Source organism: Lithobates pipiens, unplaced genomic scaffold, assembly GCF_037356315.1.
Source record: "Lithobates pipiens isolate NorthernLeopardFrog02 unplaced genomic scaffold, aLitPip1_a1.2 Scaffold_3, whole genome shotgun sequence".
Classification (NCBI taxonomy): domain Eukaryota; kingdom Metazoa; phylum Chordata; class Amphibia; order Anura; family Ranidae; genus Lithobates; species Lithobates pipiens.
Window position 1 is genome coordinate 276,863,795 of NW_027507790.1, and position 8,407 is coordinate 276,872,201.

Below are 8,407 nucleotides of genomic sequence, written 5' to 3' on the forward strand. Positions count from 1 at the left end.
CCTGTCGCTGACCCGGGGCATGTGGCTAGAAACCTGCGGTAGGTGTTCTAGGCAGCATGGTAGGCCTTCATTGTGTTTTGAGACAGTAAGCGTTTTTTGAGTAGGGTTGTGTTGTGAAGGTGGTCCTTCAGGCCATTGTCAGCTGCAACCAAGGTGGGATAGGAGAAGAGTTTGGTTTGGCTCTGGGTTTCTGTAGGATACAACAGGAAATTGAGACATGACAGTGCATCCACTGCGAGATTGCACTTGCCCGGAATGTACATACAGTGCACATTGAATTTGTAGTGAAGAGATATCTGCACCAGTCTGCTTGGAAGCACATGATGGACAGGGACTTAGACTTGACTAGTTGGTAATTTCTGCCGTGGCCAGGTTGTCTGTGCAAAAGACCACAGACTGTCCTACCCAGGTGTGGCCCCAGACCTGAGCTGCTGCAATGATGGGGTAGAGCTCAAACAAGGAGAATGTCTGGCTATACCCGGGGACCAAAGGAATCTCTTGTGGCCATGGGCCTGCAAACTAATGAGGGACAAAAATTTTTGCCGAAACCTGTGGTGGTTGCTGCATCTGTTACTATGTGAGGTGATGAGGCTGATGCCACTGGGATGAACATGGACAAGCCATTCTAGTTTTCGAGGAACTCGTTCCACATTGCCAGATTTGTGGTAGCTACTTAGTCTAGCCAGAGGACTTGCTCGGGGTCCTTTGCCTGAGAAAGGAAAACCAGGAGACGTGAAATGAAGGAATGCCCCTGAGGGACAATACTCATCACAAAATGAGATGGTGAAGGCGTGAAAGTATGACCTGATCTGGAAAAATTTGTTGGGAGGTAGGCTGGCCTGCAAGGAGCTTGTCTCAACAGTGATGCCTAAGAAGGTGATGGACTGGGTCAGGTCTTCCACTTAATACTCCGCTATGGGCACATTGAGGTTGCCAAACACTACCCTTAAAGTGGTTGTAAACTCTCCCCCACAACTTTGTCCCATGTAAATCAGCATAAAAAACCCTAATGAACACTGCTTGTAGATATCTCCTTATTTGCTTAGTATCGTTGTAATCCTTTTTGTTCTTTAGAATTATGTCACTGAGCATGCCCAGATCTTCCCTGATTTACAGCACACTCTCTATGTGCTTATCTATCTGTTATCAGGACTTCCTACGACACACAACACTGAACTCCCAGGAGGCTGCATAATCACTCAGAGCTTCTTCCTACACACCATGTGACCATGTAACATCACAAGCAGTTTAAAGCAGGGCATGTAACATAAATAACTGCAGTCTTATCAGCTGAAGCTGATAGGAATCACACAGGCAAACAATAGATGATCAGCACAAGTAAATACTATGAAATAAAACAAGTCAGTTATGAACAGGGAAGCGGGGTTGCCATAGAAACGTTGGATTGAGAAGGAGACTTGGTTAACAGTACGGGAAGTGCTCAATGTAAGGGCAGAAATACACTCCACTGTGGACTCACAAAATAATACTTAAGATGGTGCTGCCTTACCCCTGGAAACAAGTTTTTTTTAAAGTTTCTTTAAACAGTAAGTAATAAGGGATTTGGGCTGGATTACAATGGCTATAGTTTGATAATTACTTATTATAATGGACTAAATGAAAAGAAGCATCAGAGTGGGAGAGTTTACTTCCTCTTTAATTTGTCTAAATCTGAGGGAGACTCGCCAAGCCATTCAATCAGCAGGAAGCCATTGAGGTAGTGGATGAATACTGGAACTGTGCTTGGTGAGATAGGATCCAGATGAGGGACTGAGAAAAAGTTTTGAAAAGCCATGAACTGCCCTTAGACCCAAAGGTCAGCTTAGTGGCGAAGTAGTATGAGCCTTCCATTTGATGCTGTGCCATTGCCACAAGGACGGCTCGATGGGTAACAGTTTGAAGCCATGCAAAATGTCCACTTTGGACAGCTATGTGTCCATGCCTGTGCTGATGAAGTGCTGTATGGCTAGGTTGAGGATGTGGAGCAGACGGTAATGGCTGTATGTAGTTGAAATTGTTACAAATCTGCGCTTCCCCCAGAGACTGGGCAGACTGCCCTGAATTTGTCCAACTGTGAATGCCAGGTGGTGAGAGGCATGCCCTGGGAAGTACGGGAGGTGAAGGGGGTGGTCAGGGGATGTCTGGAATCTGCATTGGAACACTCATTCATACTATGTCTGGAGGCAGAGAACATAAGTCTGTCAGTGGTGGCAGAAAAATTTGGAGTCCAAGATGCCCGAATTAGGGCCATTTGGAATAGCCAGATGGCTTAGCATTTCTGTGACTTGTATTTTTCTGGAGAAAAACTCCTCAGTAGGCAAACCTTTTTATAGTGGACCTTTGCTTTATTTTTGCCTTTTTATTGAAAGTAGGCTACAAGACCCTTAACTAAAGTATGGACGGACATTATTATCATTATTATTATACATAATTTATATAGCACCAACAGTGTGCTCAGCACTTTAGGGAGACAGTACATTTACAATACAATGAAATACAAAAGGGCTGAAAAGGCCCTGCTCATAATAGGTTACAATCTAATAGAGTGGGGCAAATGGTACAAAAGGTGGTATGAGGAGATGAGTTTGTAGGGTTTGCCTAAAGACAGCCAGAGTAGGAGATTGAGTTAGAGAGTTCCAGAGGACGGGAAAGACTCTAGAGAAGTCCTGGAGACAAGCATGGGAGAAAGGGACAAGGGAGCTTGAGGGCAGGAGGTCTTGAGAGGGCAGTTTGGATGATATTTGGAGACAAGATTGGGGATATAGCTCGGAGTAGAGTTGTGAATGGCTTTGTATGTTGTTCTTAGTATTTTGAATTAAATTTTCTGGGCAAATGGAAGCCGATTAAGGGATTGGCAGAGAAGGCTGGCAGACACTGAGTGATTGGTGAGGTAAGGTAGATGAATCTGGCAGCAGGATTCAAGGTAGACTGAAGAGGGAAAAGCCTATGGAGAGGTAGACCTATGAGAAGGGAGTTGCAATAGTAAAGGAGAGAGATAACTTGGTGGTTTCATTAGTTAAAAAGGGGAGAAATTTTAGAGATGTTATGGAGGTGAAGTCTACAAGATTTTGACAGCAATTGGACTTCGAGCTAAATGAACAGGTTAGAGTCTAGGATTACACTTAGTACCCTGGCATGAGGGGAGTGACTGATAGTTGCATTATTGATCTTGATAGAAAAGTCATGGAGGGAGGTCCGGGTGTGGGAGTTAATATTAGCTCAGTTTTAAAGAGATTTCGTTTAAGGAAGTGGTGCGACATCCACATTGAAATGTTAGTTAATAAGTTCGTAATACAAGAGGAGACTGAAGGAGTGAGGTGAGGAGTAGAGAGGCTTGGATGTCATTGATGTAGATATGGTATTGGAAGCTGTGGGATGTCAGCAAGTAACCAAGGGGGGAGGTGTAGATAGAGAAGGGGCCTAGGGGGCCCTGTACAGAAAGAGGAAGTAGAAAGGAGGAGACAGAGTTAAGCCTCATGCACACGAGACGCAGTTAAACGCGCGTTCAGATGCAGTTGGACAGTTTTTTCAACTGCACCTGAACTCATTCAATGTTATCCTATGTGTCCATGCACACAGTCTCGTTTTTTTCCAGAAGCAAAAAAATGCGTTCAGAAACGAAAATTTCTGCGTTTCAGACGCAAAACGCGGCAAAACGCGGTAAAACGCGGCAAAACGCCGCTACCGCGTTTAGCCGCGTTTGCGTTTATATGCGTTTTTAAAGGTGACCTTTTTTTTTACATTAAAAATCTCAAAAATGATTGCAAATGATGAAAAACCATTAGAAAAATATTTTAAACAATTGCAATTGCAAGTGGACAATCCACAACTTGTGGCAAGTGACGTGGCAAGTGGACAATCCACAACTTGTGGCAAGTGACATGGCAGGTGGCAAGTGATGTGGCAAGTGGACAATCCACAACTTGTGGCAAGTGACGTGGCAGGTGAAGTGGCAAGTGACGTGGAAAGTGGACAATAGACAACTTGTGGCAGGTGACGTGGCAAGTGACCTGGCAGGTGACGCGGCAAGTGACTTGGCAGGTGACGTGGCAAGTGGAAAATCAACAACTTGTGGCAGGTGACTGGCATGTGACGTGGCAAGTGGACAATAGACAACTTGTGGCAGGTGACGTGGCAAGTGACCTGGCAGGTGACGCGGCAAGTGACTTGGCAGGTGACGTGGCAAGTGGAAAATCAACAACTTGTGGCAGGTGACTGGCATGTGACGTGGCAAGTGGACAATCCATAACTTGTGGCAGGTGACGTGGCAAGTGACGTGGCAAGTGGACAATCCACTTGTGGCAGGGGACGTGGCAAGTGACGTGGCAAGTGGACAATCCACTTGTGGAAGGTGATGTGGCAAGTGACGTGGCGAGTGGACAATCCACAACTTGTGTCAGGTGACGTGGCAAGTGGACAGTCCACAACTTGTGGCAGGTGATGGGGCAAGTGATGTGGCAAGTGGACAATCCACTTGTGGCAGGGGATGTGGCAAGTGACGTGGCGAGTGGACAATCCACAACTTGTGTCAGGTGACGTGGCAAGTGGACAATCCACAACTTGTGGCAGGTGATGTGGCAAGTGGACAATCCACTTGTGGCAGGTGACGTGGCAGGGGACGTGGCAAGGGACGTGGCAAGTGGACAATCCACAACTTGTGGCAGGTGATGTGGCTGGTGACGTGGCAAGTGGACAATCCACATCTTGTGGCAGGTGACGTGGCAGGTGACGTGGAAAGTGGTGTGGCAAGTGGACAATCCACAACTTGTGGCAGGTGATGTGGCTGGTGACGTGGTAAGTGGACAATCCACAACTTGTGGCAGATGGCATGGCAGGTGACGTGGAAAGTGGACAATCCACATCTTGTGGCAAGTGACGTGGCAGGTGATGTGGCAAGTGACGTGGCAAGTGGACAATCCACAACTTGTGGCAGGTGATGTGGCAAGTGATGTGGCAGGTGATGTGACAAGTGGACAATCCACATCTTGTGGCAAGTGACGTGGCAGCTGACGTGGCAAGTAACGTGGCAGGTGACGTGGCAAGTGACATGGCAAGTGGACAATCTACATCTCGTGGCAAGTGACGTGGCAGGTGATGTGGAAAGTGACGTGGCAAGTGGACAATCCACAACTTGTGGCAGGTGATGTGGCAAGTGATGTGGCAGGTGATGTGACAAGTGGACAATCCACATCTTGTGGCAAGTGACGTGGCAGCTGACGTGGCAAGTAACGTGGCAGGTGACGTGGCAAGTGACATGGCAAGTGGACAATCTACATCTCGTGGCAAGTGACGTGGCAGGTGATGTGGCAAGTGACGTGGCAAGTGGACAATCCACAACTTGTGGCAGGTGACGTGGCAGGTGATGTGGCAAGTGACGTGGCAGGTGATGTGGCAAGTCACGTGGCAAGTGGACAATCCACAACTTGTGGCAGGTGATGTGGCTGGTGACGTGTCAAGTGGACAATCCACAGCTTGTGGCAGGTGGCATGGCAGATGACGTGGAAAGTGGACAATCCACATCTCGTGGCAAGTGACGTGGCAGCTGACGTGGCAAGTGACGTGGCAAGTGGACAATCCAAAACTTGTGGCAGGTGACATGGCAAGTGATGTGGCAGGTGACGTGGCAAGTGATGTGGCAAGTGGACAATCCACAGCATGTGGCAAGTGACGTGGCAAGTGGACAATCCACAACTTGTGGCAGGTGACGTGGCAGGTGACGTGGCAAGTGAACAATCCACAACTTGTGGCAGGTGACGTGGCAAGTGACGTGGCAGGTGAAGTGGCAAGTGACACGGCAAGTAGACAATCCACAACTTGTGGCAGGTGATGTGGCAAGTGACGTGGCAGGGGATGTGGCAAGTCACGTGGCAAGTGGACAATCCACAACTTGTGGCAGGTGATGTGGCTGGTGACGTATCAAGTGGACAATCCACAGCTTGTGGCAGGTGGCATGGCAGATGACGTGGAAAGTGGACAATCCACATCTCGTGGCAAGTGACGTGGCAGCTGACGTGGCAAGTGACGTGGCAAGTGGACAATCCAAAACTTGTGGCAGGTGACATGGCAAGTGATGTGGCAGGTGATGTGGCAAGTGATGTGGCAAGTGGACAATCCACAGCTTGTGGCAAGTGACGTGGCAAGTGGACAATCCACAACTTGTGGCAGGTGACGTGGCAGGTGACGTGGCAAGTGAACAATCCACAACTTGTGGCAGGTGACGTGGCAAGTGACGTGGCAGGTGATGTGGCAAGTGACGCGGCAAGTAGACAATCCACAACTTGTGGCAGGTGATGTGGCTGGTGACGTGGCAAGTGGACAATCCACAGCTTGTGGCAGGTGGCATGGCAGATGACGTGGAAAGTGGACAATCCACATCTCGTGGCAAGTGACGTGGCAGGTGATGTGGCAAGTGACGTGGCAAGTGGACAATCCACAATTTGTGGCAGGTGACGTGGCAGGTGATGTGGCAAGTGGACAATCCCCAACTTGTGGCAAGTGACGTGGCAAGTGGACAATCCACAACTTGTGGCAGGTGCCGTGGCAAATGACACGGCAAATGCAAGTGTACAACTGCTCTCTATGCTGCTGCTGCTCACTCTGATCAAAATAGCAGAAATAGTTAAAAAAAATGCTTTGAGAGCTTGGGGAGGGTCTACATGATGTTATCTTTATAAACGCGTCTAAACGCAAACGCGTCTAAACGCGTCTAAACGCGTCTAAACGCGACTAAACGCGACATGCAAACGCGGCAAAACGCGCGTTTCTAAACGCGCGTTTCAGCTTTTTTTTAACAGAGGTTTCATCTGCGTCTCGTGTGCATGAGGCCTTATAGTATCACCGAAGGGGCGCTGTGATAGGTAGGAGGAGAACCAGGATACAGCAGAATCTTGGTGGCCAAGACAGTGAAGTTTATTAAGAAGGAGCAGGTGGTCAACAGTACCAAAGGCTACAGAAAGGTCTAGTAGTAAGAGTAGGGTCATTTTCTGTAGAGTGCTGCAAGAGAAAGCCAGACTGTAGGAAGTCAAGAAGGTTGTTTTCAGTGAGGTAGGAGCTAAGACAGTTGTAGTCTAAGGCCGCGTACACACGCGGGGACTGTTCGCTCAACTTTGTCCGCTGAACAGTGTTTCGGCGGACAGTCCGCTCGTGTGTGGGCTTTCAGCGGACAGTTTCAGCGGACAGTCTGCTGAACAAAGTTTTTCGGAAATTCCGAAAAACTGTCCACTGAAACTTTGTTTCAGCGAACAGTCCCCTCGTGTGTAGGCTTGTTCGTCAAACTAAGTTCCGCGCATGCTCAGAAAGGATTTACACGCCGAAGTTTGCATTGCAGTGTATAGGACGTCATATTTTTCGTCCCGTCGTACGTGCCGTTCACGTCATCGCGCACGGTTTCAGCGGACTGTTCGTTCGTCGTGTGTGGGCAAGTCCGTCCATGCTAATTTTGAGCGGACTGTCCGCTGAAACTGTTTGACGGACAAAGTTGAGCGAACAGTCCCCGCGTGTGTACGCGGCCTAAGCATTCTAAACGTTTAGTGGAGCATGAGAGCAATGAGATGGGTCTTAAATTCTAAAATTGTTAAAGTTGGTGGAGTCCAGTGAGGGCTTTTTAAGCATGGGAGTGATCTGTGCGTGCTTTAGAGTGGAGGGGAAAGTGTCAATAGAGAGGAAGAGATTTAAGATGTGAGTGAGAGAGCATAGGAAAGAAGAAGAGGGTGACCATAGTAGTTCAGAGGGAACATAAACTCACTTAAAAAATCCACCTACCACTAGAGCTAACAATCCCTTGGATCACAAAGGAGGAAATATCGTTTAAAATTAAGTTTATCACTTAACATGTGAACTTCCTGAGAATGTGTTCTCAACTTTAACCTAACATTAAAAATGATTTTAGAATACAGCAAGCAAAATGTATTTTATTAAAGTAGCCGGATACATCTACATACAATGCATTTAAAGTGATACTGACACTAAAAAATAATGACATTACAAGCAGCTTATAAAAATATGTGATTAAGATTTATCTTTCTGGTAGATAGTGAGTGAAATCTTCCCTCCCTTGAAGAGCGATGGGTGGCTCTGATATCTGATACTTTAGAATGTTTTGGATACATTGTCCCAATCTGGTCACTGTGGTTCCTCTTTATTAAGTAAATGCATTGTTCTGTAGTGATGGACCAGCTGGTGGGAGGAACCACAACACCCATCAATGGTAATAGTGTTCATTCTTAATACATTAGCAAAATACAAAAGTCAGTAATAATAATAGAGATAATGCTATAACTACTAGAAACCTAGTGTGGCGCTACACATATTAGTGGATTACTGTTTTTGTATTCAGATCAGGTCTTTTTAGAATTATGTAACATTTTGGGAAAAATATACAGCCAAGAAGTCCAGAACTTGAGGCCAT